This window comes from Marmota monax, unplaced genomic scaffold (assembly GCF_021218885.2).
Source record: "Marmota monax isolate L192 unplaced genomic scaffold, Marmota_monax_Labrador192_F-V1.1 WCK01_AAM20220418_F8-fsc00022, whole genome shotgun sequence".
Lineage (NCBI taxonomy): Eukaryota > Metazoa > Chordata > Mammalia > Rodentia > Sciuridae > Marmota > Marmota monax.
The window spans coordinates 11,581,667-11,592,554 of NW_026695215.1; positions in this window are offsets into that span (position 1 = coordinate 11,581,667).

Sequence of the window (10,888 nt, forward strand, 5' to 3'; positions counted from 1 at the left end):
TATGGGAAAGCAAGAGATAGTTACATAAAGCATGACTGCTAAATTATTTTATAAAAATTCAATCTGTTGATTTATTTCATTTATATGATATGTTTGTTACTGAACTGACATTGTATACATGATGAAAACCTGTGTTTAACTTTTCACTCTTCTTTTTATACAGTTTTCAGTAACCATTTATTGAAGAACTACTGTGAATTATGTGACAATCTTTTGGTTTGCTATGAAATGCACACTATTGAAATCTCTAATCCAAGGTGAGCTCCCTGGGTCTGAAGCTAAAAATCACAGCTCTTCTTATAAAACGACCTTTAGTTCACATTAGTTTGCTAGGTCAAAAATAAAACATCTTGTGAGAAACTTCTCTGCTCTTGGCAGAAGATTTGAAGCTTTATTTGGAATCCTGGTTAATTTCTCTGAGTCTGTGTTTATTGATTCTCCATGATTAAGGCCCTATGTGGTCAAACTGCACAGTTCAAAGAAAAAAGCATGACTTGCTATACTTGAATACTTTTCTTCCAGAAAAACTTTAGTTGCCCATTCAAGAAAGTTTCTGTTTGTTTTGATTTTGAATTTTTGTTTATTCTTGTCTATATGAATGTGTATGTATGCATGTATTCTTTATTTATCTGTGCATAATATTTTGTATTCACCTCTCAAGTTAAATATGTTACTTCAAATACTAATGTTTAGATTTGAGGTCATATTGCAAACATGGATTCTAATAATACCCTACTTCTTTTTTCTTTCAATTTGAATTATTTTCACATTTACCATTCATCAATGAGTCATAACAGAGGGACTTCAGATCCAAGATCTATTACTTTCACTTTTAACCAGGCAAAACTAGGAGGTTTTATCAAGAGATGATGTTTGTAAAAAAATTATGCATGCAAGACTAGACTCATTGTAGTACAAAAACAAACTAAAAAATCTGGCAACTACTAGAAAAATCACAAAATAATAAATAGAAAAAATGAATATTCAACAAATCACTGCAAAAAATTAATATGTTTATCTAGAATTTTGAAAGAGAGCCAAAGTCTATGCAGGGTTGGATCTACCCCCAAAAGCCTCAGGAGATCCTGGGGACAGGGATCAGGGTCTGTTTTATTTTGCTGAGTTATGCATAGTCCTCTTTGGTTGTGGATTCCATAAGTGAGGTTCTTAGCAGACAGAATGAAATATGGCTTTTGTCTTGGCTTTGTCCTTGCCATAGTGGGAGAAATGGGGAGAAGATGCTTCAAATGGGAAAAATTAACCAAACATAAATAAATAAATAAATAAATACAATGAAAAGTTAGGTTTGAGAGGAGAATATTTCAAGAGGAGAAGAAATAAAGGTAAAGCTTCAGATGCCTGAATTTGAGCCATCCTATATGAAGAATCAGTATCTAAAAAAATGGTCTCCTTTAATGAAATCCTGTAATTCATGGTGTAAAATAAGCCTAATATTAGAAATTATTAAAGACAAAGGAGCACTTGCTCCAAAATAAATCAGAGAAAGTCTTCTGAAGCATTGTGACTTCAGATCCAGATCTTGTCAAACATGTAAGCCATTGTTAACTTCAGATCCCAGCCTTTTTCTTAAACGATTATAAATATTTTTGTAGCACCAGATCTTTAAATTATATTGAGTTGCCAAATAGAATAGAACACACAGCAGGATCAAGCCAACACTTTATTTTCTTCCAACTCCACAGCACTGAAAGCGGTCTGAAAGTGGATGGTCCATAATGGTGAAATGGGTTTGGTTGACTAAATAATTATCAATCAGCTGTTCATAAGTAAACAGTGATAACATTTTGTAAATCTGAAATTCATTATTTCTTGTTGTTCTTCTAAGACCCCCTAATTAATTTCTGTAATGTTCATGTACAGTTGCAGGCTTTTTGGAGGGTGGGGAGACACTGGGAATTGAATTTAGGGGCATTTAACCAATGTGCCACAACTCAAGCCTTTTGTATTTTTTTTTAATTTTCTTGAGACAGGATCTTGATAAATTGCTGAGACTGACCTTGAACTTGTGATCCTCCTGCCTCAAAAAATAGTATCTATGGAGAGGTTAAGTGCAATGGCCTGGAATTCCACCTCACCCCAACCTCTCATGTACAACTTAAATAATTAAAATCACTACAAAATTTCTAAAAGGAAATTAGTTAAAACATTAAAAGATCTGATGTATGAAATCATTGAGCTCATATTTTTACCTCAGAAATTATCAGAACAAATAACTAATTGTGTACACAATAATTTCCAAAAGTCCCAAGGTTGTTTGACATTGTTGTTCATGTTACAATAAAAAGAAATAATTTGGAGCAAGAAGAGTAGAGTTTGAATAAATACCCATAAGAAAATTTTATTCAGCTATTTAAATGATAGTGTTGCTCCATTCATTAATTCGATTATGCTCACAATAGTGAGGAGAAGGAAGCTTAGGAAGATAGTAAATATGATGATGTCCATTTTTATTTAAGAATCAAAGAAAATCTCTGAAATTTAAAAATATCAAAGGTAGCAGACACTAAACTGAAAAAAAATTGTGAACTTTTTTCCAATTGTCTAAAAAATGTCAGGAATTTTTCATTAAGTTTAATTTTAAATATTTTGAGGATAAATTCTAGTAAACATCATACATATGTGCATTTATATGTACTTGTACATACATTCAGTTGTACGATATTAATATATGCAATATATTCAATTTTCTATATCCATGTTTATTTTTCTCCATTCGTAAACATATATATACACATGTATATATATATATATATATATATATATATATATATACATACATACATATATATATACATATGTATATATAATTTATATACATGTTATATACATATATATACTTTATATACATGTTATATATATATATATATATATATATATATATATATATATATAATATACTTTATATACATTTTGGAGATTGAACCCCTGGGTGCTTTACCACTGAGTCATATCCCCAGTGCTTTTTATTTTTTATTTGGGGACAGGGACTAAGTTGCTGAAGCTGGCCTGGAACTTGTATGCCTCCTGCCAGTCTCCCGAGTTGCTGAGATTATACTCATGTGTCACCATTCCTGACTTTTAAAAATATTTCGCTTTTCTTTAACACATTTTAAACAATTTCAGCCGTATTACTCTATGTTGTATAATTTATGGAAAGTAAAATGTCACAATATCTATACCTCCCATAGAGTAATAATTTGTAGCAATATGAATAAACCCTGTTGACATTAAAATGGCCTAATTTGATATTCAAATGATAATATAATTATTGACATAACTACTTCATTTTTTCTAACTGCTTCACATATTGGCCTCAATTAATTTATTAGTAATATTTGCATCTAGTATTTTTTTTCTTTTTGTGGATACTTGCCTCGCTGTCTCCATGTTCAGTATTTCTATGATTTGGACATCTATGGTGATGCTGTTTATGCTTTCCAAAGTCTATTTCATCAATTTGGGAGATATTTTCTTTTAAATGACTAGTGGAAGCATGTTTGCATATCATAAAAAAAAAAAAAACCTGGACACACAATAATATCAAGAAGATGTTTATTAAGTAAGTGTATACCTATTTGTTATATATTTTCCATTAATTCCTTTGGTAATTTAAAAAAAATACCAATTTTTATATTTTCCCCAAGGTAACAAGAGCACCAACAAAAAGCTTTTAGCATTGGTATTAGTCAACTTTGTCAGCTTTGGGGCACTGTGACAAAATTACCTGATAATATGAACTTAGAGGAGGAGAAGTATATTTGGGGATCATGGTTTTAGAGGTCTCAGTTCATAGATGGCTGACTCCATGGCTCTGGGCCTGAGGAAAAACAGGACACTGTAGTAAAAGGGTGTGTAGGAAGAAAGCTGCTCAGCTCATGGCAGCTGTGAAGTGATTACAGAGATAGAGGAGAGAGAAACCAGATACAAACTATAACCCCCAAGGGCATGTCCCCATTACCTCCAGTCATGCCCTACCCACTTACAATTATGTTACCACCTAGTTAGCCTCTTTGAATTATTAATCCATCAAATGGACTAATCCACTCATGAGGTTACAGCTCTCAATTCACCTCTGAACATTGCTACATTGTCTAACACATGGGAAACTAAAGATCCAAACGGTAACAGCATCGATGTAAAGAATATCAAAGAATAGAACTTCAAGTCATAAGCTATATGATTCATTGCACTGCCACTCGTATTTTCTGAGTTAAAGTTAATGTTGTCTTTTATTTCACTTCATCCCAGTCATTTATATAACCCCAGTGAAAGAATGTCATGTTGATTGAATATCAATAATTTTTCTTTCTTTTTTCATATACTTTAGTTGTCAAAACACAATTAATCATTATCACTCAGAATAATCACTAGCCTTCAGACATAGGTGTTCTTCCTCTTACTGCCTATTTCTATGTTTATTCTCTCCCCCCAAACACAGTCTTCACAAACCTCTGTGGGAAATAGAAATGACAAACCAAACTACTTCTATTTTCGCATCACAGAAAAGACCTGAATTCATAACTAATGACAAGGATCTATTTATTTGGGTCCAGCATATTCGTCTTAGGTGAGTCTGTTTGGCTTCTGTGGGTTTCCAGGCAATTCCTCTGGCTCTAGATAAATGTAAAGCCTAAGGCTTAAAATTCTGAAAAGAGGGTTCTTCTATTTGAAGCAAAAATCAAAATATGTCTTTTTAACATTCCCTACCAAAAAAAAGAAAGAAAGAAAGAAAAGAAAAAAGAAGAAGCAGCAGCAAAGAGAACGGAAAAGAAAGAAAGGCTAGAAGACTTTAGGTTTGGGTATTAATTTGCCTAAGCCTATTTATCTGTTTATTACCAAGAAAATTGGAAAATAGGCCTTACTCCTTTATTTAAATGAATGGATAATCAAAATAATAATATTTGTAAGGTCCCCAAACTAAATATTTTTCTGGTTTCTATGTGCCATGATATATTACTAGGTTATTTTATATCACTGAAACTTTATATCATTGAAACTTTCTGTTCCTATTATCATGCATAGAGAAATTCTTACAACTTAAATGGAAAAAGAAAATTAAATGTGTTTTGAGTTTATTTGGGGGTGTTGGTACACTTAAGCCATGGCCTTAGCTCTTTTCTTTCAATCTAATAACTCACATAAGACACAATATTTAGATAATTTTGAAAATAGTATTGTGAGGCCTTTAGTAAATTTCTACTGCATATGATCCAGAAAGCAAAACCAAGGAAATACTTATATAACAGTAAATAATGGTTTCTTATGTGATATTTGATTCTTCATCATCCCCACCAAGTACCTCCTTTGATCTGCACCTCAGTCCTGCAGGGCAGCATGACAGATGTGCGAATAGAGCAGTTTACCAGGTGATGGATATGCCCTGATTCTGAGCCCAGGAGTGCTGGGCTTGCTGAGGGCTTTCTCTTCTGAACTCTGCAAGATGTTATGAACGTATTGTCTGCTGGTGGAGAAGCAAATTCAATTTGAAAATAAGTTGGAGGAGGTTCCTTCAAGCTATCTCCTTGTGATGTACATCCTGAACATTTAGGGACTTCTTTTCAAAGTAGCACTTTGTGCTAGCATCAGTAAGGTAAAAGCTTTAGTGTTTAATCTGCCCAGTACATCAAATCTCCATGTAGTTGTATAGAATTAGTCAACTAGGTGAGATTATGCTGTGACTGACTGCACTTCAGAACATCAGAGAAACCTATACATGACTCATATGTTTGGGTTAAGAGAACTTCACTTTAATGGCTCTAGAGAATCCATCAAGAGTTCTAAATACGAGAAAAAGGAACTGGAGTGTATGAGAAAGAATGGAAATTCTTTTGAAAATTAGATAACCTAGAACATTAAAAACAGAACAAGAAAAATTGTCATAGGAATAGGAAAGACATAGTTTTCCTATCTACATATATGAATACACCACAGTGAACCCAACCATTGTGTACATCAATAAGCATAAGGTTCCTTCCAATTAGAATTCAATATAATTCATGCTTGTATAATTTTATAAAAATGGATTCATGTATAACTAAAAAGAACCAATAAAAAAAACCAATGGCAAGAAAAAACAGTGGTCTTATAACCCTTTTAGGTTTACCTTAGAATCCTTTTTACTCTTTCTGATAATTGAGGTGTGTTTCTACTATTTTGTAGGTTATTTCTGTGTTGGTGCTGCTTTTATTTGAGTTAGCTACATAGGAATTCATGGCATCCTGTTTCTGATTTTATTTTATTTTATTTTTGATCAATTTAAAATTATAAGAAATATATGTGAAAATAAGCAGCACAGAGATGATTTCATTCAGACCTGTGTTCTGTTACCACATTTTCAGGATCATTCTTCCTACATTAATATACCCACTGGTACAAGGAAGAGGCCTGTCTCCTAATGGAGACAATTGCGGAGGCCTCCTTTTCAAATCCCACTTCTTACAATCATGCCAGAAAAATTTCAGACTTGTGGTTCAGAGCAGTAAGCATTTGTTTAAAGGAAGGGATAGGAAAGGGAAAATGGGACATTCTCAAGAGGGTGAGTCTTCTCAGAGAGGAGAGGAAGGGCATGCCTCTCCTGCACTCCAGTTTTATTCAGGGTCCCAGAGAAGTTTCCAGAGAGTCCCACCCAGGTCCACCTCTTTTGACTGACAGCAGGATGACATTAGACTTTTAATTCCCCCATACCTAGGACAACTCTAGTTCACTTTGACCCATGCTGTCTGATTATAAATGGAACTTGTTGTTACCGATTTTATGGTTAGGATAAAGTATGCTAAGCTCCTTGAATTCTGGGAGCTGGTCTGTGTAAGAGCCACAAAAGTGGGGGCATCCACTTCAGCGTAACTTGTGTTCATCTTGGCATGTTGGGTCAGCATTTCTCCTGCAGATATCAGGTAGTTTGCTGAGGAACATAACATATGCTATAAAATTAAGTCAGGCAGAACTGTAGGCAAATTGTTTTTTTAAAAATGAAAGCATGTGAGGGTCACAGAGAGGACTCAGTTTATAGATATATTCCCTTAGCCTCTTATTCCCATCTGTTCCCTATGTCCTGCCAAGGTTTGAATGTTCGTCTTCTTTCAAACTCATGTTGAAATTTAACTGTCATTGTAACAGTACCAGGAGGTTGGGACTTTCAGAGGTGGCTAGGCCATGAAGGCTCTGGTCCCATGAATAGAATAATGGCTGTTACCATTGAGTCCTTTAAAAAGGAGGAATTTGCTCCCCCCACATCCATTTCACTATAGCATGTGGCTGCAAGAAGACCACTCCCAATCTTGGATTCCCTACAGCTATAAGAAAATAAATTTCAGTCTTTAAAAATCACTCTATCTGTGTTATTTTGTTATGGCTACCTAAAACAGAATACAACAACACCTCTCCACTCTTCAGCTCCATATGATTTTATTTAGCAATTAATATTTCTGAAAATAATTTATTAAATTAACATTTTGCCAGACCCTCTAGCCCATTATTCTTGAATGTGCTACACTGATACGTGACAAAACACATGAAAACAAATTTTAGTTTCAATTCCCTGTCAACTGGGAGGAAAGCATTTTTTCAAGTAACCACTGAACAACTGCCAAGGTCATCTGTTCCACATGAAGGTTAGACCTTAACCGTGGCCCAATAATCACCTACTTAGATTCTGATTAGATTTCATATGGCTACGAATCAACTAAAAAGTTCAAACCTGTGTCTCCAAAATGGCAAAACAAATGTATGGTGAAATAGCTACATATGGTGAAGAACAGCCTTAAGAAACCAAATAGAAATAACTTTCATAAAATTGGGAGGTAAACAGATACGACAACATGCATTTAATTATAATTTGTTTTTGTATTAGAAAAAGTTAATGCCTGCAATCTCTTAGTTGGAACAGTTAGAAATTAGTCCTGACTTCCCAGCCAAAGTTACACTTTCAAGTAACATAAAACAGATCATTTGGGAACAGCACTTAGTCCAAAAGTGACTTCAGTAGCTCCTATTTATACAATGTGTCATACATAAGTGCTGGGCCACTTCCTGAGTGGTGTTTAGAAAGCTGGTGACAATCCTCTTGGCGTTCCCTTTCTGTCTTTCCTGTCTCTGGACTTTTTAAAATGCTTCAGGATGATGAAAATTCTTCACTGTACCCTCAAATCTGCAGCCAATAGCACTGCACTTTCATAAAACTATTGATGTTTTCTTACTTCTTAAATGGAGAGTATCCTTTTTTATGACATAGATTCATCGATAGCAGTTTCCTAATAATAATTTATTGACAAATGCTTTAATTGCTTTTCCCTTTATTAAAAAATATAATTTCTATTTTATATATACTTTTTAATTTTTAAGAGTTGAATTTATTTTTATCTGACATGTAAAAACAAAAATTGTACATATTAATGGAGGAGCTTGTAATGTTTCAATACATATATACATTTGCAATGTTAATCAGGTTAAATCTAAAAAATATGAAAATCAGGTTAAATATATCTGACGTTCATTCATATCTTTATGGTGAAAACTTTGCAACTACTTTGTTCAAACTTTTTGAAAGGTGGAGTACATTATTGTCATAATATTTGCCATATGTTTCATGTTTCTCAGTTTCTTGTGAAACTGAGATAATTTTCAATCAGTATCTTGTTGCTTTGAGGAGTTTATAATTAATTTCCTCTTTTTCCATTATACTTTTGCTTAAATGTTATCAAGAATGTGAAATGCCTCTTGTATATATTCCAGGGCTGTCAGTTATGTAAGTGCCATTCTTAGGTAAGTAACTGAATCTTTGTTTCTATTTTCTCCACTTATATTTTGCCCAAGCCTGTGCTATGTGAATTATTTGTGATGATTTCCAAGTGACTATCAAACAGCAAACACTTCTCTGTGTAATTTGTCTCCTTCAGTTTTCATTTTCTGATCAGATAATTAATTTGTCATTGTAGGAATTCTTAAGTAATAGTTACTGGTTTCCAAATGTTTATTTGCTGTCAAAACATTCAGTTGCTTCTATTTATTTTTTATGATTACCTGTTTTCATCAGTTTTAGAAAACTCATTATGAAAGTGTAGCTTATTACTTATACTAATATAAGTACCTAATATTAATAAGTGACCTTATTACAAGCAATTTAACCTTCTAAGACACTATTCTGTTGAAGAATTGTTGATAAGTCATAGTTACAAGTGAAAGATCAGGAAACTGAGGATCTCAGATTAGGTTCAATAAAATAATTCATTGAAGTGCATTTATATAAAATTCTTTTTTTTTTTTTTTGGTACTGGTAATTGAACCCAGAGGCACTTAAACACTGAGTGACATTCCCAGCCCATTTTAAATTTTTATTTAGAAACAGGGCTTTGCTAAGGTTTGAACTCATAATCCTTCTGCCTCATTCTCTCAGGCTGCTATGAACATATGCATGCACCACCAAGCATGGCTATATAAAATTTTTAATCAATCCTCGTCATTTTAAAATGATTATTTGTTAATAAGATTATGGGAAACAGTTACATTTTCCCTCAAAATCTTCAGTTTTGTATTTTAATACTGCAATATTTTGGAGTCATTTTGTGTCAAATGAATAGTTACTTTTGTTTATGGTCTGTAATATGTCTAGTCAATTGTTAACTAGTTGTTTGATTCTCCCTATCCCAAACCCAAGTGGGCTTATGATTTGATCCTCTTCCTCTCTCCTGCCCATATTATTTCTCCTAAAATACAAATCACGGCACATAACCTTTAAGTTTTGCCATATTTTAAAGCTAACTCTGTAGTAGGCAGGTACAGAACAGTTATCTCTGCCTGAATTCCTCTGCCATTTATGGATTGTCTAATGCTATACTAACACTCCTTTTTCTTTGTGCTTGGATTGTGTTACAATTTGGAATTGCCTAGTTTGCTATGGTATCCTATCACTTGAGATTGCACACTGGGGGAAGAAGGAAACAGAACAGGAGCCACATCTTCAGATTCCATGCCATGCAATCTGGCTGAAAACAATCCATATCAATGGGTTTTTGAATTATTTATGCTGCTGCATAATTGTTGGACTCCACACCTTGAAACCATGTTTGCAAAACATTTTGGGAAAAGTATTACAAAAACACATTTCTTGATGCAATTGAGTTTAGATAGACCCAGAAGTAGGAGCAATAATGTTGTCATTAATGGACTTTGAATTTTGTAGAAATCCAACATAAGCAATATAAAAGCCATTTTTACTTAATTGCTTTTGGTAATAATAATAAATATTTTGAAAGAAAAAAAAGTGAAATGCTAACTGCTACACACTCTTATTTTATTGCTAAATAAAATTTAGATAATTCCCTGAATGAAACATTTTTAAATGCTTAAGAGAAATTGAGCAAATGTATTCCCATCAGACATTTATTAAATCTATAATTATGCAAAATTATCTTTAATTATGGTACATAGAACATTGCATTTTCTTTATTCTCTAAGCATTTATAGTCAAAAAGGCATGACTGACATATATATGTTTTTTTTTGAAGTTTACTAAATAAAAAATACCGAACTAATACTTAAATTGGGGTGACATTTTATTACATGTTATATTTAATAGAAATAATTAGTCTAAGTCAGTGTACACAGTAGTATCACAGAGAACATAAAGGTAAAATGAACTTGTTTTTAAGGTATATTTTCTTCATTTTTAAAAGATAGAAAATGATTATTCTTGCTAAAAGAATCTTTATTCACCTCTTCTTTTTGTTTTACACTTGTTTCTTTTTTCATTATGTTTGTCATTTGGTATTTACTCTTTAAAATTTCATGAGTGTTAAGGACCGCATTTCCTTTTTGTGGTTGCATGAATTTGACATTTTGTAACAGAATTGCAGTGTCTGTCAATATGGAG